Below are 22,262 nucleotides of genomic sequence, written 5' to 3' on the forward strand. Positions count from 1 at the left end.
GTTAGGCAGCCCTCAGGGCCATGTTCTCTGGGCTCTCTCAGCTCTCTTGGCGCTTATTGGCGGCTCTCTCTGCTTCTCTATCTATGGTGGCTCTCCTCCTCCCTCCTGCATGTTCTTACTCTTCCATGGCTGCTTCTTTTCTCTCCGCTTCCCTCCTACACCTCTTCTCTATCTCAGTGGCTGCTCTTCTCCTTTCCCTTCCTCTTCGTGGTTTCAACACCCACCCACCCCCATGTCTCTTCTCCCCAGCTTTTGGCTGCTAGCATCTTTACTTACCAATCAGAATTAACTGGGGGCAGGGTCCCCCAGGCTACGCACAGACTCCAGATCTTGGAGGCCAGTAGCATTACAATAAACAGTAAAAGGGAAAACCTCAACGTAACAACTTTCAGTAAATTTGTCTGGGGAGGGAACAAAGAACTGTGAAGAATATTTTATCTGAATACAATATTATGCTCATTAAAAATCAGATAACATAGATATCTTTTCCATAAAACTTTTCCTGTATACAGAACCATAAAACTAATGTGCACCCCTACAGTTTTCTAATCCGTTGTAAATAGCGTATCTCATTTTAGTACTACAGTTGACCTTAAAAGTGTTGATCTACCACCTATAGAATACACTGCCCTTGCCTTGTCTTATATTTGATTGCTTTAAGTTACATTTGATCTTGTTCTCCTGTATACATTCAGAATTAACTCATAATTAATGGAAGTATAGTTTTATATTAGCTAATGAGAAATGCAAAGTATGAAAATGTGATTGAAATAACATGTAAAGTATACAAAAACGCCATCTAATGGTTTGCACACGCCAAAGCGTCTTCCACTACAACCAGGATTGGATTCACCCAAAAACAAACAGTATTGCTAGACCACAGTGAATTTCATTTTAAAAAATCAGACAGAGGCCGAGCAATCAGAAGCACTGCCTAGTTAGAACAGGAATTTGTTAGGTATTTCTCTGGTCTGGTATTTCTAACCACACTGTCTTTGCAAGGCTGTTTTTTATGTTCTTATCCCTCGGACCACAAATGAGGGGACTCGGAGTGGGAGGTACAGATGGGTAGAACACAGCCAGAATAATATCTGAAAAGGAGAGAGAATTTGAAGCTGTCATTACATAGGCAACACTACCTGATATTACATGCAGAATACAAGTGGAAAACGCTTTCCGTCTTTTGCCTTTGGTTAGAAACCATCTGGTGGTAGAGAAAATGTGCAGGCCTGAGAGGGTGATTGCAGCCAAGATTATTACAATGGTTGCCATGAAAACCATGCCTCTAATCTCCTTGACTGTTACCTGGAGGCCTAAGAGCCTTAAGAGCTGTGGAATATCACAGGGGAAAAATGATGAAGTCTATTGGACCCACAGCATGGTAATGAGAAGGCTGCAGCTATATACAGGAACCCAGACAACATAGCACTGAGTCATGGCACAGCCATTATCTGAATGCAAGCACCTTGATTCATGATCTCATAGTGCAAGGGCCAGGAGATGGCCACATAGCAGTCATAGGGCATCATTGTAAGGGCGGCTGTCTCAGTAGAAGCCAAGTATATGAAAAAGAAGGCTTGAAGAACACATTCAAGGAAAGAAACAAGATGTCGTGAGTACACGGGTTGATAATAGATATGGGAACTGTGACAGAGATGTAGCAAAAGTCTAACATAGTCAACTTTCTTAGAAGTACATTGGGGCTGGCAAGATGGCTTGCAGATGTGTTATGCCCAGATCCAAGGGTCCCCAAAGACCACCAGGAGTTGAGCTTGTATGCAAAAGTAAAGAGTCCCTATTCAAGTTTGAGCACAGACCCTCAGGCCCCTCTGACACAGCTAGGTAATGCAGAAAATCCCAGCACCTAAGGTTCAGCCTTTTTAATATGGTTACAGCAGAGTGAGGGGCTTATCAACTTGGCAGTCACATGATTGGCTAACAATGATTTCAGTTGGCTTAAGTATTTTATCTATATCTACCTATATATTGCCTCTGGAATGTTAGGTATTTTCCTGCTGGTGGCCTGTCTGGGGTGGTTCCTTCCTGGAACAGTTTGTGTTTTTTCCAGTAATTAGAGTTTAACCTGAGTTACTCTAGTATATAAAGTGGAGGCCTGGTTACAAGATGGAGTCTGTCTTGTCAAGTTGGGGCCTTTCATTCCCCCTTCCCAAGTACATAAGGAAGGCCCAATTGTGGGACTTTGGTGTCCATTATTTTTTGGGTCCGAGGATTGATAAGGACCATAAATTGAACTGCATTAATTCATTCTCTAACAAAGTTGGTGTACTGGCTGGTTTTGGGTCTTGACACAGGCTGGGGTTATCACAGAGGAAGGGGCTTCAGTTGGGGAAGTGCCTCCATGAGATCCAGCTGTAAGGCATTTTCTCAATTAGTGATCAAGGGGGAAAGGCCCCTTGTGGGTGGGACCATATCTGGGCTGGCAGTCTTGGGTTCTATAAGAGAGCAGGCTGAGCAAGCCAGGGGAAGCAAGCCAGTAAAGAACATCCCTCCATGGCCTCTGCATCAGCTCCTGCTTCCTGACCTACTTGAGTTCCAGTCCTGACTTCCCTGGTGATGAACAGCAATGTGGAAAGTGTAAGCTGAATAAACCCTTTCCTCCCCAAGTTTCTTCTTGGTCATGATGTTTGTGCAGGAATAGAAACCCTGACTAAGACAGTTTGTAAACCCTTTTAGTATGCAAGGCCTGAAGGTGAGTGTTGTAAGAGTATAATGAGTGGACCAGCAAGGGTAGATATAAAGGCAGTCAGCCAAGGGGATCCATTAAACACGCTTTCACACCATCCTTGCTGTTGTTCCATTTCTCATTTTCTGTCCTGTATTCTGTCTTGGTTCTGCTGTATTTTCCTTAACTCTGCCAGTCTGGTCTGCACAGACACAGCATTCTCCTAATGTGACACAAAGTCTACCTCACTGTAAGAACAATAGATCTAATCCTCTCCTGTTCTGCAACACAACTTCAGCCAGGGAAGAGAGTGATTTTTCTAAGGCAGACATTGATTTTTCAAGTCTCTCAGCATCCCTGTCGATAGCCAGCCTCAACAACCTGTAATGAGCACCTTGCAATACCAGAGCAGAGGTTCCAGTGCCTATGGCCCCTGCAATACCTATACCTAAGAGGGTGGACGGGACAATGGCAGCTATGGGTTCCCTTTTGCATCATACATGAGACCCAGGAGTGAGATGATTAAGGACATCTTCTCCTGAATGATACATTATCCCTGGGATGTTTTGTACCAGGTCACAGAAATCAGGGGAGGCATTTAAGACTCCAGGGTGAATGCATGGAATTAGACCAGTAGAGCATGCCCACCCCATGCTCTCAGGAGGACCCAAGTACCCTGAACCTATCCAAGTTACTGTGGTGTTACATAGGTGGCACACAGAAATACCTATACAGAGCCTTTGTCTCGAGAGCGACTGCAAAGAAGTCCAGCTGGGACCCTCTCGCTGCCATCTGCATTGCTGAGGTTCCGGATAATGTTCTGTTATAGAGGAGTTAAGGGCTAGCCCATCATAATATAGAGAATTGGCATCCAAGCATAGCCAACAGTCCTCAGTAAGATCTGTGTAAGACTGATTGAGCCATTGGCAGGTGGCTTTGAGATGTAATGGGCCAGGGACTCTCTGTGGGGAGGTTCGGACATGGATTTGTCCATGTCGTGTGGTGGTGTCAGTGGATAGGATTGTTTGGGCGGCAGAGGCCAAGACCTAGGCCTATAGGTGCAGGTTGTGTAGGTATTTCTTATCTAGTTTGGTAGTAAAGGGGCTGCCATTTCCCAGTCTATCTTTGTCATAAATTCAGAGCCCCCAGGTTTTCCTAATTCCCATCTGTTAGCCTCTTCCCCCAAGTCTGCAAACCTAATGAGGACAGGGTTGCACTGCCCAGTGTCCGTGGCTGATTTGGTCATCAGACTTTCAGCTTACTCAGTTGAAGTCCATTTTGATAGACGGATCCCACCAAATGTGTTCCATACTCACAATCCCAGGAAGAGCAGAAGGATTCAGCTCCCCCACATTGTCACTGCCAGGTCTTATGGTTTTTGTACCCCAGGCAAACATAGAAGAGATGTGTGCTGAGAAATCCATCAGCCCAAGAGAGCCATGTAGGTTAGCCAGGTCGGAAGTGGAGGTTGGGGAGCCAGGTACAGAGGGGTGCAGTCTTGATCTGCTGGTGGACAATGTCACCAGAAGAGTCCAGGTTAGGTTCCAGGGCTGGTGAGGGCAAGAACCAGAGAATGAGCCAGCAACTCCTGAAAGCAAGATGCAGACAGCACATGTCAGGAGGCTTAGAAGTGCTGGAACGTGAGTGTTAGTGGGTTTCCTTAGTCTCTGAAGGACATCTCGTGGAGACGTTCCCTGAGTCTGGATGTGACATAGACAAGCATGGGATGTATCCAGGTAGCAATCCTGTCAACCTTGAGGGTAGTGTGTTGTTAGGGCCACGATGTTGGGTCCTTTCCAGCAAGGGCTTTAGGGTTTCCTTTCGGTGCCTTCTCGGGAAGATCCAGTCTCCAAGGGCAATAGTGGTGGGGAGTCGGAGTTGGCGCAGCCTCATAAATGGGCTTCGTGTGAGGCCATCGCTTTTTTCAGGTGTGGGCTAGATGTTCAAGAGAGTCAAGTAAATGGTGATCATCAATTTCAGCTAAGACTTCAGATTTTAGGTTAGGTAAAATGGGAGGGGGCCCTTCCAAACATGGTTTCATAAACCCAATGTATAGGATGTGTTTTGAACCCTATTAAAGGCAAAGGGGAGGAGACCCACCCAGTCCCTGCCAGTCTCTATGGTTAATTTAGTAAGGGTCTCTTTTAGAGTTCTATTCACCCTCTCTACTTGTCCTGAGCTTTGGGGCCTGTAAGTACAATGTTGTTTCCAATTTTCTCCAATGGCTTTAGCCATCCTCTGTGTTACCTGAACTGTGAGGGCAGGTCCCTTGTCAGAGCTTAGGAGGGCTGGCATTCTATACCTGGGAAGCACCTCCTGTAGTATCTTCTTGATCACTATCTGTGTCATTTCATGCCTGGTGGGGTAGGCCTCAGTCCATCCTGGAAAGGTGTCTACAAGCACTAGCAGGTACCTGTAATCATATTTCCCTGGTCTTAACTCGGTAAAGTCCATTTCCCAGCGGGCACCAGGTTTGGCACCCTGCCGTCGGAGCCTTTACCCTTTGGCTCGTTATCTGCATTAGTGAGCTTGCAACTCAAGCATTTGGAAGCAGGCTGCTCAGTCGGGGACCTGAGGGTGAGGCTCTTTAGGTCCACCTTTCTTATCAGGTCCTCAGTTTGGAACCCAACAGGGTTGTCCGGTGTATGTGTTAGAGCAGACTGGCTGCCAAATTGCTGGGCAAGATTATTTTACAGTCTCCGATGAGCCACCAGCCATCCGGCTTATGGGACATAGGCAGTTTGTGAGTAGAGATAACATAGAGTATTGAGGCTTATCTGGTAGGACTGGAGCTCCTGGGTCAGGCAGTTGGAAAGTCAAAGCTGCTATAGGAGCTGCTGCCTTGGCTGCCAAATCTGCCCTGGGATTGATTACCCTTTGCCTCAGGCATAGTTCCTTCATGCTGGCCTGGTTGGTATGTAATAATCATTTTTTTTTTAAACAAAGAGTCTCTAACAGGTTTAGCATCTCCTGTGTGTTTTTAATAATCTTTCCTTCGGCTGTCAGGAATCCTCTTTCTTGGCCCCATGAACATACAGGCTATCTGTATAAATGTTGAGTCTTTTGCCTTTTTCCAATTTGAGGGTTTCTGGTAGAGCTATAAGTTCAGCTTGTTGTGCCGAAGTGCCGGGTGGCAGGACAGATGCCCATACAGTTTCTGAGTCTTCTAACACTGCTGCCCCCCATATACTTTTGTCCAGTCACACACAAAGCTGCTTGAACCAAGTAGCTTCTACATTCGGCAGCAGCCGGTTCCATAGGTGTTTCCTGAGTCTGTGCACCTGGCTTGGTATCCCTGCATAATCACGTAGTGGAGTCTCCAAATCTGAGTCTGGTAACAGAGAGGCTGGGCTCAGGGCAGCACTTGGTAGAAAATGGATACACAGGGCAGGGCAGGGTGTGGGGTAGCAGCAGGCTTTCGTGAGTCATGCATGCATTGCTTATCCATCAATCTGGGGGTTGAGAACCCCTTCAATGGATGGGGAGTGGTAATGTAGAGTTCTTGCCCCAGAGTCAATTTATCCATGTCCTTGACTAGAAAGGCTGTGCAGGTGATAGTTTTCAAACAAGAAAGCCATCCAGAGGCCAGAAGGTCTAATATCTTTGAAAAGTATTCTGGGGCCTAACGTTTGAGCGAGCTATGTCTTTGCCTTTAGCCATGTCTTTGCCTTTAGCTATACATAGCTGGAAGGGCTTGGTAATGTCAGGTAGCCCTAGTGTGGGAGTCGTTAATAAGGTCTTTTTGAATCTATTGAAAGTGCTTTTCTGGACTCTGTCCATTGGAAGGCCTCCTTTTCCTTGATGGCCTCGTAGAGGGGCTTCGCCAATTATGCAAAATTAGGGACCCAAAAGTGGCAGAACCCTGCCAACCACAAGAAATCTCTGACCTTCCATTTTGTGATGGGTGGAGGTCTTCAAAATGATCTCTTTTTGGACCTCCGATAGCCATAGAAGCTATCTTTTAGGCTCCCTTTTAGGATGTATCCCAAGTATGTTGCCTCTTATTGGCAGATTTGCGGATGCCCCATAGCCTAATTTCCCCAGTGCCATTAACAGGGCCTCAGTACTCCGTTGACATTCTTTCATGGTCTCTGCTGCCACCAAGAGGTCAACTACATATTACAAGAGGGTGATACTGGGATGTTTCTGCCTATACTGACTCAGAGCCTCCTCAAAGATGGTTGGATCCTTGTGGAAGTCTGCCCCATGTTATTTGTCCATTGAATCCTTTTTTGGGGGTCATGCCACTCAAAGACAAACAGAGGCTGGCTCTAGGGGGGCTAAGGGCAGGCTAAAGAAAGCATCTTTGAGGTCCAATATTGTATACCCACTCTTGGAAGGTTATGACAAATTCAGGAGGGTATATGGGTTTGGTACTGTAGGCTCTATGTTCATTACTCTACTCTTTACTTCTCTGAGGTCCTGAACTCGTCTATAGTCATTGTAGTTGGGCTTCTTGATGGGAAGGAGGGGCGTATTCCATGGGTACTAGTTTGCCAAGTCCCTGAACCTTCTGATGTGGGATATGATACCCGCTTTGGCTTCTTGGGGCATTGGATAGTGTCTTATTTGGACAGGAGTTGCCCCTGGTTTCAGTTCAATCCAAATGGCAGCCCTATGGGCCGCCAACCCTATTCCTCCAGTTTCTGCCCAAGTCAAGGGGGATTTGGTCAACCAAACTGAGATCTCATTTGGGAGAGAGCTTGGTCTTTGTAAAATCTGTATTTATCTTCTAGAGACAGGGTGAGTATGCGAATGAGGTGCCCTCTGGGATCTGTGACAGGGGTGGCTCTTTGATCAAAGGAGATCTGGGCTCCTATCTTGATCAGCAACTCTTTCCCCGGGAAGGGGTAGGGGTAGTCTGGTATGATTATGAAGGAGTGGGCTACTGCCCCATTCTGAGATGAACTGTTCTTCGAGTAGTCCATGTATATTGATTCATACCAGTGGCCCCTTATACATGGGATTTCTTTGAGGACAATTTGCCATGGGATTGGATTAGGACTAAATATTGTATCCCTGTGTCTCCTAAGAAATTAATGAGTTTTCCCTCCACTTTAAGGGTTACTCTGGGTTCGGAGAGGAGGGGTCTGAACCTCGTCCCCTCTAGTCACTAAATTCTTCCAACTCGAAGACCTACAAGATATCTCTTTGGAGGTATCTTCTGGCAGTCTTTGACCCAAAGTCCCATCTCCTTACAGTTCTCTTGGAGCCTTGGCTTCCTCTCTTCATTTGCCAGCCACGAGATGGCGCAGTTGGTGGTTTTTTTCTCGGCGAAGGAATCTGCTGCTGTGGCCAGAAGTATCATGGCCAAGTTTTGAGTTTGTGGCTCCCTGGTGGTGGTCACGGCTCGTAACTGTTTCTTCTCAAGTGTTTCTCTGTTGTTGTACACTTTCCACCAGCAATTCCTGCTAACTCTTGTCCTCTGGTCTGTCTATTCTCTGCAATTTGCACCTGATATCAAGGGCAGCCTGATTCACAAAGGCCATAATGACTACTGATTTCTTCTTTGGTGCCTCTGGATCTGGGGGTGTATAGGTACGATAGGTCTCCACACTCCTTTCTAGAAAGGCTGCAGGTGATTCTATCCTTTCCTTTTGCACATTATGTACCTAGGCCAAATTATGTACCTAGGTCAGTGTGCAGCACTCTGAGACTCCCGTTAGAGTCTAGAGGAAGATCCAAAGCCTCTCCCTTACCTTCCTCGGAGTTAAAATTCCAGTCTCGTCTGGTCAAGGGATAGCCTACATCAAGCAGAGCCTGGCTAGTAGTAGGAGTCCCAATTGCTCCAAGAACCAATATCTGGGCCTTATTTAAAATCCTCTCTTGCTCCGGGACAGTGAAGAGGATCTGTAAGAGTAGTTGACAGTCATCCCAGGTGGGTTGGTGGGTAAAAATGACAGAATCTAATAAGTCAACTAAAGCAGCTGGTTTCTTTGAGAATTTAGGGTTCTGAAGTTTCTAGTTATATAGATCACTAGTGTTGAAGGGCCAGTATTGCATCAGTTGGTTCCCCTCATCGTCTTGTGGGCTTATTGCCCTCAAGGGGAGAACTGTGGACTCAGCCGCAGGCAGTGGAGGCAGCTGTCATTGGGCTCACCAAGGAGGGTCCTTGAGCCCCTCCTGGGGCCTCAGGGTGAGACCTTTGGTGATCCCCTAATGGGGGTCAGTAAGGCAGGGGTGAGAAGACGAAGTCCTCTTCAGTGTCAGTGTTAAGACAAGATAAAGATGGGCCATAGGGTTAGTTTCAGTTTTTCATTTCTCACTGTTTTCCAGGGTACAGCAGTGCTTGGCTTCTGTGACAGCAGCAGCAGCTTGAGCCATTTTGGTGGGGCCTGGACCAGATCCTACCAGATGTAAATCTGGTGATGTAGTTTGGGTGTCTCGGTTGTCCAGAGATGATGTCCTTGGTCCTAAAAATTGTGGGCTAGGGGCTAGCCACCTGTTGAAGGTTGGCCATTCATTCCTGCAAAAAGAAGTCTAAACCTAGACTCTAACCCTAATTTTAGAGTCCTTGAAATGGTCTAAGAACAAAGTTAAAGGACTGATCTTAGTCTGTCCCATAACATCAGCCACAAAGAAATAAGTCAGACAGAGAGCAAACAGAAGGACAACAGGCAAGAAGGCACTCAATACTCCTGGGAATCAGGTAAAAAAAAAGGGGGGGGGGAGAAGATGGTCTCACTGTGCGCTTTTGGAGTGACCAGCTTTGTCTCTTCAAGTATACTCGGGGGATCCAATTCCCTATATGCAGGTCTGGGACATCTCCCAAGTCCGGTGGCCCAGGGTTGTCCAGTGCATCTGCCTGGACTGCTTGCAGCTTGCATTAAGGGTGGAATGCTGAGACACCAAGACAGAGGACAAACATTCGGACACTCACTGGCTGGGTTTTGACTCAACAGTTCAGGGGTCCTGGGGAGTGGTGCTTGAAGATCCTGGACAAGCCTACAGATGTTATGCCCTGATCTAAGGGTCCCCAAAGACCACCAGGAGTCGAATTTGTATGCTCGAGCTTGGACCTTCAGGCCCTCTGACACAGCTAGGTAACGCAGAAGACCCCAGCACCTAAGGTTCAGCCTTTTTATTGTGGTTACAGTAGGATGAGGGACTTATCAACTTGGCAGGCACATAATTGGCTAACAATGATTTCAGTTGGCTAAAGTAATCTATCTATATCTTTCTATAGCTTCTGGAACGTTAGGTATTTTCCTGCTGGTGGCCTGTCTGGGGTGGTTCCTTCCTGGAACAGTTTATGTTTTCCCAGTAATTAGAGTTTAACCTGAGGACAGGACCTAGTGTATAAAATGGAGGGCTAGTTACAAGATGGAGTCTGTCTTGTCCAGTTGGGTCCCTTCAGTATGCGTTAACTGGTTGTGTCCCATGTTCTGGGGGCCAGCCATGGTATGCTGGCTAGGGTCCAGCTGTGGTTCTCTATCCTCTGCCTCCTCCATCTCAGGGTATCCAGATGCTGCTGCACACTGAGTGGGCTGAAAGGGTGAAGCAGAGTCTGGAACGGACGGTGTTCTGCAGGATCTGAGTCCGGCTGGTGGGAGTCAGGGGAAGACTTCTCCGAATATCTTAGTGTTACAGGTCCTTTAAGAGAAGGCCTTCTCTGATGGTCTTCCATGAAAGGACTCCCTTAAACAGTCTCAGCGTGTGTGCATACCTATATGCAGGGTGAGCGTGTATACACACACTCCATTCGAGGTGAACCAGGGGTGTATATGGACCTTGGAGAGTGGGCGGGAGTTTTCAGAGTAAATGAAAATCATTGGCTAGAGTTTTAAAGTTCTGTGGATGCCTCATTGGATTCCAGGAATCCCATACTTGCTGGGTGGTTCCTATCTCTTAGGAGAAAAGAGGAAGTTGAACTTGTAGGTCTATGGAGAACTACTTGACCTTTTTCCAGATAGTGTGGGGAGTCAGGATCCCCAGACAAGGTCAGATGAGCTATCTGGTCACCACAGACTGTGACCTCAACTAGCAGGGTTTCCCCATAATAGCTCAGCGCACTTGCTGTTCTTCCAGAGATCCTAAATTCAATTCCCAGTAACCACATGGTGGCTCACAACCTTCTGTAATGGGATCTGCTGCCCTCTTCTGTCTGATGCCCGTTTCTGTCACACAGACATAATGCAAATAGAATACTCATGTAGGCAAAGAAATAAATCTCTAGAAAGAAGCACTTTGGGGTTTGCAGATGAGCATCCTGAGTGGCAAGCACGGTGATTAGGAGGCTCCCGGGGAGAGCTGCCACATAAACTAGCATGTAAACTAGTAAAAATAGAAAAAAAAAATAATGCCATCTAAACCTTCCAGGAGCCTGGGAGTCCCATCAGGCGAAATCCAGTGTAGTTGCTGTCACTGGTAGTTATTCCATTTATTCCTGAGGAAGGAGGAGAGTAGATTACAGGGGTCAAATGAGGCTCCCCAAAGCAATTCAGTATGTGATAATTAAATAAGATTGTGCATATGGGAACACAGAATTCTAATCAAATTCCAAAGATGCAGCACATCTCGATAAATACGTTCAGTTATTAGAGGAGGATGCAAGAGCTATACACAAAAGGAAAATAATAGGAGTCAGTAAATATGCATGAAGTAATCAACAAAAATATAAGGCATTAACCAAAGAATGCAGAGAGGTGCTTATAATTTGGGGAAATTCTTAGAATCATTCCCACCTATTGAATACGCACATGTCTTTATTTTGCTGTGTATTGCTGGCTCATCAGCCTAACTATAGCATAGCAAATGCTTTGTTACAGTTCAAAAGGTCAGTAGCAACACGCGAGAGCTAGTGTTAGTACTATGCAAATATCCTTTATGTCATAACTATTCAGCGACATTGTCATCACCTTTCATGGGCATGTTGAGACACTCACCACAAGCATATTAATATGAGCCTAGAATCTCATTGTAGGAGTAGTTATGGAATTTAAAATTTAAGCAAAGAATATGGCTGAGTCCTGGGTGGATTCCAGTGTGATCAGCAGCAGCAGAGGGGACGAGAAAGTATAAGGATGGGTGTAGCAGAACGGCAAACTGATCTTGCTTCGTATCATTAGAAGAGACTTATAGAGAACGGGTGTAAACTACGTTCAAACAAAGACACAACCAAGTTAGTTTTAGACTTGCACTTAAAAAAATGTTTATTTTATGTTTGTGAGAACACTATTGTTCTCTTCAGAAGAGGGCGTCAGATCCCACGACAGATGGTTGTGAGCCAACATGCGGTTGCTGGGAATTGAACTCAGGACCTCTGGAAGAGCAATCAGGGCTCTTAACCACTGACCCATCTCTCCAGCCCTAAAGTTGCATTTTAAAAGAAAATAATCTAGTAAAGAGCAGTAGGATGAAGTGATTCACAGCGTGGTGATGGTCAGATAGGGGCGAGCTGGAAACAGAGGCTCAAGTCAGGGTACTCATTTTGGTTCATGACGTGCAACATGGAGACCGAATAAGGTTGAGTATGTAGTCAGGACACCTGATATATGAAGGACCTACCCTTTAACTGTTAGCATCTTTCATACATTTTATTGTTTTGGTTTCATTTTGTTTAGTCCTGCAAATGATATCTGAGTTTAGTTCCCACCTGGAAGTGTGGGTAAGCCAAACTCTAGAATATATTTTATCTAATCAGTTTATAGAGCAATAATTTATGTACAAGAAACAGTACCTGTTTAAGTTATAATGACATAGGAGTTTGAAAAGCTGTATGTGCGTATAAAACTACCACCACAAACAGCACACACGCACTCCTTCATGCATACCTTCCTTGGTCCATTTTTTTCTCCAGGCAGCCACGGTGTGCCCGCCTTTCTAGAGTGAGTCGATAATAAATCAGTAGAAGAACTAAGGAGGTGAAAACTCAGGTGTCTTCACACTGGAAATCTTTCTTTCCACCGGCTGCAGCTCCCTTGTGCTGGGCATCTGTGTCCTCTCTTGTACCCTGAGACAGATGCAAACAAAAGAGGGCGAAATGCCTGCTGTAACAAAGAAGAACCTTAACTATGGGCACTCACGTTCAGTCTGCCTCACCAAGTCACAACTGTCTAAACAGTGTTCGATCAGATGTTCTGTATAAGGTTTTTAATCTTAAGAAATTTCACAAAGCTGTAGGTAGGGCCCCATCAAATCAAAGGTCAATATGAACTGTTATCTCTAAAATATCTTGAGTGAGAGCTGACCATCAGGCAACCCTTCCTGCAGCTACAAATAAGGTCACTATGATTTTTATGGCTGACACTGACGAATGCTACTAATAAGCCAAACATTTATGATTATAATACCCATGCTCTGTTATCTCAATGTTCTGAAATTCCCCTGTTCACCACCCGTCCACCACCCCCAATCCCTCACCTTACTCAGGACCAATCAGCTTAAAGGTTAGCTGATAATATTTTGCCTCATAAGCCAACTGCTCCCCTCCTTGCCCTTTACAGGTTTGAACCTAGTTTTTCCTATAAGAAGTCTACTCTGAGAGCAGACTGTACTGCAATTAGGCTGCCACAGGACGTTTTGCAGTCCTGGACATCCAGTATTAACATATGCATTCCACAAACCATTCTTACTTAACTGAGATGATTAGTGTTCACTTGGTCCGAGTGGCGATTCCTGAACCCCAACAGTTAAAGGTATACTTGCAAATTGTAATTTCCATATTTGATATACTTGCATTAACATTCTTTCCTAGTATTTTTTGTTCTCCAGTCAGTGTTCACTAACATTACCCTGCTCTTTTCATGCCTCTTCCTGTCTCAAGCCAAATGCATGTGAAGAGTGAGGGCTTTTTTTTTTTTAAATGAAAATTGAATCTGTCACTTTGTTTTTAAGATTTACCTGTGGCTTTCTTTGATATGGAAGCCAACACCTGACACAGCCCACGTGTACGGCTCTAATTTAACTGTCCGTCTCATCAGATGTTACTCCTTACTCTACAGGAACCAAGAAGACACAGCTGCTTCTTGTGGGAAGCATTGCTTAAATATTTTCTCATAGTCGGCCATGGTGGTGCTGGCCTTTGATCCCATCACTTGGGAGGCAGAGGCAGGAGGATCTCTTTGAGTTTAAGGCCAGCTCCAGGCTAGCCAAGACTGCATGAAGACCCTGCCTCAAAAAATATATATATATATACATATATATATATATATACATGTCAAGTATATTCTCATGTAAAATTAATTTTATTTTTGTTAGTATGTACAAATCAGTTTTGTACTAGAAATTATTCTGTTTTGACAGTATACATTATGTCTTCTACTTTGTAGTTTGGTATTTATCTAGTAAAATACTTGAAAAAAATACAAATTATAAATTTTTCTATAGCACCTTATGGGTTCCTTGCTTTCCGTGTTTGTTTTAGTTCCTGCCTCTTTGTCTTTTTCTTGATGAAATTCTTCCATAGGAAAACTATAGATTTGGATATTCCATCTCATATATGAATATCAGCTCAGTGTGTAGAAATATCTTTTCTCAAAGATGCAAACTGGTTATCTGAGATAAGAAAACATGGTTGCCAAAATATCAATTACGGAAACCTTTCGAATATAGAAATTCACAAAAATGAAAGAACATCAAAGAGATTAAACATAATGAAATCTTTACCTAGATGTTAGATAGAAAACTTCAACCCCTTATTGAAATCTTTACCTAGATGCCACATAGAGAAATCCAATCTTTTGTTACTCCCTAAATTCTCATCTTGCCTTTGACTTTTTGAGAATTGCTGTGGGTTCACCCAGCTGTGTCCCACACCCACAATTCCCAGGGTATCTTTCACCTTACTTCTTCTTTTTTTTTCTTTTTGTTCATCAAACTTAGCAACTTCAAATAATCTTTCTGAGTCCACTGACCGCTTTTCTATTTTTTTTTTTTTTTTGAGTCTGAACTTGAAGAACTATGTGAAAGTTTTCATTCTAGTCACTGTGAGGTTTTGCTTTGGGGTTGAAAAAATGAACAATTCAAGTTGAAATTCGTCCAGTCTTCTTCCTTTCATGACTTCTTAACTCCCTGCCATTCCTAGATACTATCAAATTGTTTCTTTCTTGCTATTTTTCTTGGTTCCAAGTACCTGACTCTGCTTCTGCTCTGAGACAGGGCCTCCCGTAACTGTGAAGCTAACTGGGGAGGGGAGAGGGGAGAGGGGAGAGGGGTGAGGGGAGAGGGGGGAGGGGAGAGGGGGGAGGGGAGAGGGGTGAGGGGAGAGGAGGGAGGGGAGAGGGGAGAGGGGGGAGGGGAGAGGGGAGAGGGGAGATGCGCCAACCAAGAATGCCACACATGCTGTGGTGGCTTGAATGTGCTTAGCCCAGGGAGTTGCACTATTAGGCGGTGCCCAGGCATCTGTTGCTCTTCAGAGACTATGCAATGTACTCATTTTATTTATTTTTACTATCTCGTTAATCAATTAATTAATTTAATTTCTGTTTTTAAAGACTGGGTTTCACTCTGCATCCCTGGTTGACCCTATGTCCAACAAGATGGTCTTCAATTGACAGAGATTGCCTACCTTTGATTCCCAAGTTATAGGTGTGCCCCACTATGCCTGGTTTAAAATGAAGCAGACAACCGGGCAGTGGTGGTGCATGCCTTTAATCCCAGCACTTGGGAGGTAAAGGCAGGTGAAGCTCTGAGTTCAAGGACAGCCTGGTCTACAGAGTAAGTTCCAGGACAGGGCTACAGAGAAAAAGAGAAATCATGTCTTGAAAAGCCAAAATAATAATAATTAATAATAATAAAGACCTTTCTTTTTTAATTTTTAAAAACATTGCTCTATAAAATACTTAAGTTCTTTAAAAAAAAAAAAGCCAACATAGTGCCAGTAGAGGGTGATAAAACACTCCTTTTCAATGTTACAAAAAATTTTTTTAAGCAAAATCTTTCTCTCCTCTCTCTCTCTCCCCCTCCCTCCTTCCTTCCCTTTCTTTTTGCCAAATAATTGTCTAGGGCGCTGAGAGGGAAAGAAATAGAGCTAACAATAGGCCAGAGGGTTGTGGTGTACAACTTTAGTGCCAGGATTTGGTAGGCAGAGGCAGCTAGATGGATCTCTAAGTTTGAGGCCAGCCTGGTCTATGTAGTGAGTTCCAGGCTATATAGTGAGATTCTGTCTCAAAACCAACACCAAAAACAACCCACAAACCAATAATAATAATAATAATAATAATAATAATAAATGTAAAACTCTCCACAGAGCCCAAGCGGTCGCAGCTGGAATCTCAGCTTTGCGGTGGTTAGAACAGTGGATGGCTGCAGAGTTAAGACCTTTACTGGCTATGTCGATTCCTTACCAGCTGGCCAGACCTGCATAGCTCAGAAACAAGCAACAAGTTACTGTGACCTAAGTTTGCAAAAGAATCACATTCTCCCTCCTTCCTCCCTCCCTCCCTCCCTCCCTCCCTCCCTCCCTTCCTTCCTTCCTTCCTTCCTACCTACCTGCCTGCATTTCTTCCTTCCTTCTTTCCTGTCCTTCTTTCTCTTCTCCCTCCCTCCCTTTCTTTCTTCCTGCCTTCCTTCTTTCCCTTCTTTCTTTCTTTTCTCTCCCTCCCTCCCTCCCTCCCTCCCTCCCTCCCTCTCTCCCTCCCTCTCTCCCTTCCTTCCTTCCTACCTGCCTGCCTGCATTTCTTCCTTCCTTCTTTCCCATCCTTCTTTCTCTTCTCCCTCCCTCCCTTTCTTTCTTCCTGCCTTCCTTCCTTCTTTCCCTTCTTTCTTTCTCTTCTCCCTTCCTCCTTCCCTCCCTTCCTCCCTCCCTCCCTCCTTTCCTTCCTTCCTTCCTTCCTTCCTTCCTTCCTTCCTTCCTTCCTTCTTTCCATTTTATGTATATGGGTGGCCTGGATGTATGTCTTCACCCTACATGCATGCAGCACCCATGGATGCCACAAGAGGCCATGAGATTCCCTGGAACTGGAGTTACAGTTAGGGTGTGGGTCCTGGGATTCAAACCTGGGTCATCCAACAGAGGAGTCAGTGCTCTCAACCACTACCCCAGAATAATTTCTCTATTTAAAACAAAAAACAAACAAACAAACAAAAAACCCAAAACCAGTGGGACGGCAATGGCCAGTATGGGTAAGGGTGTCATGGACACTCTGGTCCAGTATGACTGTTGCGTTTTATAAAAATAAAGAGAGAAGGAATATGTTTGGTGGGTGTTTAGTCAGCTGTGGGGATGGAAGTGCCTCTGCAGGCCCATGCTGAGGCATCCCCCCCCCCTCCCCTGAGGGACCAGCTACAGAGTATAGTATAGAATAGAGTTTATTTGGGGCATGAGGAAGGGACTTGAGAGGGTAGTAGAGACCGAGAAAGGCAGAGACACACACACAGAGAGAGAGAGAGAGAGAGAGAGAGAGAGAGAGAGAGAGAGAGAGAGAGAGAGAGAGAAGAGAGAGAGAGAAGAGATAAGAGGAATAGAGGCCACCCATGAGCACATGGAGAGGGAGGAGGGGAATGGGGAGAGAGGGAGAGGGGAATGGGGAGAGAGGGGGAGGGGAATGGGGAGAGAGAGGGAGCAGGACAGAGTGGGAGCAAGAAGGCAAGAGAGCAGAGGGGGCAAGCTGTCCCTTTTATAGTGAGTCAGGCACACCTGTCTGTTGCCAGGTAACTGTGGGGCGGAGCCTAGACAAAATGCTAACAATAACCTCTGTTGCCATCTACACATCTGAGGATCTTCCAAGTTCAAACAAAGGACAAGCCATACATGATTGTCTACACATTTTGAAATTCATAAGAAATCTGGGTTGAAATAGAGTCCAGAGAGGTTGGGGCTTGGGTGAGAAGCACTTAGTAGGTCCACTTGTGGTGTGGACAGAGGAGATGGCCATGAGTCATCAGGTGTGAACAGACTGGGAATAGAGGCCCTGATCATTCATTGGCTCATTGGCTGGTCCGACTAACCCCACAAGTCTGTGGACATTTGCTCCTTCAAAAGATGACTATTTGGAGTTTAGGCCGATAGCTTGCTACATAACGTAAAGACTTGAATTGGGATTCCCCAGTTCCCTTTGTAATCTCAAAACCATAGGTTTCCTAGCACCAGATAAATCTCAGGCCACGCAGGCCAATCTGTGAGGTCCAGGTTCAATGAAGAGACTCACTCAGAAACAAACAAACAAACAAACAAAAAAAAAAAAAACAAAAAACAAAAACAAAAAAAGGCAGTAAGAGATAGAAGAAGACAACCTGTGCTTGACACGGAGCTCTGGCTTCCACACGTACACACACACACACACACACACACACACACACACACACACACAGGCAATGCAACCCACACACAGATGCACAGACACCGTACACACACATAAAGACACGCCTGCTAGTCCTAGATTCAGTCCTTACCTACCGCTGCTGCAGCTCACGTGGTAAAACACTTGCCTACTTAACATGCAGAAGGCTCTAAGTCACCATCCCGGGTACCACAAACAAACCAACAACAAAAAAAGTAAAACAAGACAAAACAACTTTGTATTTACAGGTCAAAGGTACAAGAAATCTCAAATAAGCCTTGGAAACCACTAGATGGCAGCCAAGCCCATCTGACCCGCCTGGTCTGTCAGGGGTGTCTTAATTACTACCGTCCTGGTGGGAGGTGGGGGGGGTCTGACTCACCAGGTGTGGCAGCCCAGCCCTTGGTTGGGTGAGGCCCTCAGAATCACCTCTCAGCAGAGAACTTTTTTTTATCATTTAAATGAACTTCAGACTTAAGATAAAAGACCAGTAAACCGGCCTGCTAAACCTGGTGCTAATCCTAGTAGCAAGCCATTATCTGTGAGGATCCCTACTGCACGTACCTATTATCATGGTAGTTACTCTCCAAGAGAACTTCCTGGAGGATGGCGGGAGAATTTGATCGTGAATTTAAGTAAGCGTCTTAGTTGCATTTGCTGAACTGTCAAGTGTCTGTTGGGTGTGTGAGCGGTCAGTAGAAGGTCTAAGAATTAAGAGGTAGCCTGGATTGGTAGCTTTAAGTAAAGTTGCCATGGGGTTTGGATTCCAGCTCTGATTGTTAACATGGCCTTGTTGATAGGTTATTTCTCCACCGGTTAAATGAGCCAAAATCAAGCCAGATTCAAATATATTAAAGGTACTTTTACTGGGAAGCTGCCCTTGGGTGAGTTCACTGGCCCCAAGGACAGAAGCAAGGGAAGTCGCCATGGAGGGAGGGGGGAACCAGTGCAGAGAGAGAAGAAGGAAGGAGAGACCAAAATGTTAGGATTATATAGGTAAGAGGCTCTGGGGCAAGGACAGCCCAGCTCCTGAGCTGAAAAATTCAGGGTTGGAAGCAGGGTATGCCAGGTATGGACTGAGAGCTGCTGGGAAAACCTGGATGTCAGGTCTGCTTTCATATGTAAAATGAAGGGACCTCAGCCCCTTGCCCCTGTCCAAAGCCAAACATATGTGAGAAATCATACAGTCTATGCATTAATAGTATTCTCTCTCTCTCTCTCTCTCTCTCTCTCTCTCTCTCTCTCTCTCTCTCTCTCTCTTCCTCTCTCAAAATTTTAATTTCTTAGGCCTGGAGCTCACCAGTTGGCCAGCCTGTCTAGTGGGCAAATCCCTGGGACATTCTGTCTGTCATGTGCTGCCATGACCTGTTTTTACATGGGACTGGGGATTTGAACTCAGGTCCTCACGCATAGCAAGCACTTTACCACTGAGCTAACTCCATGTCTATCTGCCTAGCTTTCTTTTTAAATGTATCTTGCCTTGCATAGTGGCTCACATATTCAGTACTAATAATGAGCAGGCTTAGGCAGTGAGTTTGGAGACAACTTGACCTACAGAGGAGACCCTGTCCCAAAATCAAACTCAACCAAACGCCTTAGCTTTATTTTATGTGTTTTTAAATTTACTTTGTGAATCTGGGGGTTGACTGTGGCCCTGTGCATATCGACCGAGGGCTCTCTACCATTTAGTGACAGCCTCAACCTCCTTATATTTTTTTTTTCCCAGCAAAATAACAGCTGCTCTTAGGAAGCATAACAAGTTTCCTGAAGATAAAATGTGTTTGTATAGCAAAGTGTTAGAACCCTTCTGATACATTGTAAGCACTGGGTAAAAACATCGGTCTATAACATGGACCCTGATACTGAATAGCCCATGTCTTAGGACAAAGACTTTGAAACTTTGACAAATGAACAGTTTATTTGTTTAGCTGCCTCTTGAGATTAGGATCCTTTAGTTCTTAAACGGAATTCGAGAAGGCCATCCAAACCTTCTAAAGAGCAGCCGGCTCTTTGGCCAATGCTCTGCTACAATAACAACATATCACAGATTAGGTGGTTTAAACAAACAAAATTAACTTTCTCACAGCGTTTGAGCTCAGGTCTAAAATAAACCTGTCCGAGGTTTGGTTTCTTTGGGAGGTCCCGCACCTCACCTGAACTTGCAGGTGGACCCTGCATCCACTCTGGCCATTCGTCTGTGCAAACATATCTATGTTTACATCTCCTCTTGTAGAGACAAGTTGCACTTGGGACCACCCGGATGATCTCATTTTAACTTACCTCCTTCGGGGCCCCATTATTTCCATCACCGAGGTATTTGTGGCAGGTGGAGGTGGGAAGCTGGCCTTCAGTCTGAAAGGGACACCAGAATCTTCAAACAGTCAGGTTCCCCAAGCAAACAAAGCAAAAGATAAAAACAAGTCAAAACAAAAACACAAAACAACTTACATATGCTGTGTCAATCAAAGGATGGAAGGCTTTTGCTTCCTTCTTCCTGCAGAGCTGGAGATTGGCGCACATACCTTAGGGGAAGTTCTAGGAGAGCTACATCCTCAACTCCGATAGATGCCTGGGTGATGGAGAAGTCACGGGAGCAGTCCCATCCCTGCTGGATATTAGTGCGCTGTCCTGACGTCACAAGAGCCTGCACAGACCCCGTTCTACCTGACTTTAAATTAAATGCATCATGTTTTTGTTGTTGTTATACAATTTCTTTAGCTGCTTTTTCACGTGTCTTCCCCCAAATTGACGGAAACGGGAAGTGGCAGCATTAAATAGAGGGAGGTGAGCCATTTCAGGAACACAGATGTCTCTTCAGCAGGATCCAACTCAAGAAAGGCCTTGGATCTTCTGAGGGTCAAAAGGAGCTTTCTGTGCCACTTGCATGATTTCTGCATCACAACGTGTGTGTGTGTGTGTGTGTGTGTGTGTGTGTGTGTGTATGTGTGGTGTGTGTGTGTGTGTGTGTATGTGTGGTGTGCGTGTGTGTGTGTGTGTGTGTGTGTGTGTGTATGTGTGTATGTGTGGTGTGTGTGTATGTGTGGTGTGTGTGTGTATGTGTGGTGTGTGTATGTGGTGTGTGTGTGTGTGTGTGTGATTTCTTGTGTGCAGTGGCACTTCTGCACGTGGTGGTTGAGGTTGAAATTAGTTGTCCTTCTCAGCTGCTATTCATTTTGTTTCTGGGCACAGTGGTGCCCACTGTTAGTCCCAGCGCTCATGAGACAGAAGCAGGTGGAGCTCTGTAAGTTTGAGGCCAGCCTGGTCCGCCAGTGAACTCTCGGAGAGTGTGGTAGTGTGTATATGCTTGGCTCAGGGAGTCAAACTACTCAGTGTAGCATTATTAGAGTAGGTGTGTCACTGTGGACGTGAGTTTAAGACCCTCGTTCCAGCTGCCTAGAAGCCAGTCTTCCACTAGCAGCCTTCAGACGAAGACGTAGAACTCTCAGCTCTGCCTGTACCATACCTGCCTGGATGCTGCCATGCTCCCACCTTGATGATAATGGACTGAACCTCTGAACCTGTAAGCCAGCCCCAATTAAATGTTGTCATTAATAGAGTTGCCTTAGTCATGGTGTCTGTTCACAGCAGTAAAACCCTAACCAAGACAGAGAGCAAGGGCTTTCTAGAGAGACCCTGACTCCAAAAAATAAAAGTAAATATAATTTTAATGTTATTATTGCAGGGGTGGGGTGTGAGAAGAGGTCAGAGGCCAACTCTCTCCACTGAGTTCTGAGAACTGAACTTGGGTCTTCTTGGTTTAGGAACACAACTTCCAATGGGCAACTCTTTCCAGTCCTGCACATGAAGTTGGGATGCCAAGAGTGAGAGACCCTGGAATCTGGTTCTAGCTTATGATAGATACAGGTTTGCTTGAATAAATGGCCAGCCAAGTTATGTAAATGATTAACCGTGTGATGGACAAGTTTGATTCACAGTGATGTTTATTTGATTGATTGATTGATTGATTGATTGACTGGTGTTTCTGTTTTGTCTTGTCCCCCTCAAAAGGACTGATGGATCGAAATTCTGCTGAGTTTTCCGGATTCTACCAATAGGTGGCACCATCTGCACGCCATTGCTAACTTTTTTTCCCCCCTTGCTTCCCCCTGGCAAGTCAGCTCTGGGCTCCACCGTGGGGAGTCCACCCCAGCCTAAGCTTGTTTAGGGCAAAGTCCCTAGGATCTGCGCTCGCCTTGGGCCGCCCCTGTCCCGTCAGCAGAGTCGAGTCAGAGGAAACACCACACCCTCTGGGTGGGGGAGGTGGGCAGTGATTTAGAGAAAGGGAATCGCCCTTTCCTGATCTCTGTTCCGTTTTCTGCTTCAGATCTGTATAACTGGAAGATCCAGACCACCCCCCA

At 45.4% G+C, this 22,262-nt stretch overlaps 1 long non-coding RNA gene and 1 pseudogene across 1 annotated transcript; one reads left to right on the forward strand and one right to left on the reverse strand.

Annotated features, from left to right (window-relative positions):
- On the reverse strand, positions 955-1,866 carry Olfr1398-ps1 (olfactory receptor 1398, pseudogene 1; annotated as a pseudogene).
- Positions 1,564-20,613, forward strand: Gm30125. Its single transcript, XR_375648.1, has 2 exons — positions 1,564-1,612; positions 20,405-20,613. It is a non-coding gene; the product is annotated as a predicted gene, 30125 (long non-coding RNA).
- Positions 20,614-22,262: the final 1,649 nt, after the last annotated feature.

Source organism: Mus musculus, chromosome 3 (assembly GCF_000001635.26).
Source record: "Mus musculus strain C57BL/6J chromosome 3, GRCm38.p6 C57BL/6J".
NCBI classification, from domain to species: domain Eukaryota; kingdom Metazoa; phylum Chordata; class Mammalia; order Rodentia; family Muridae; genus Mus; species Mus musculus.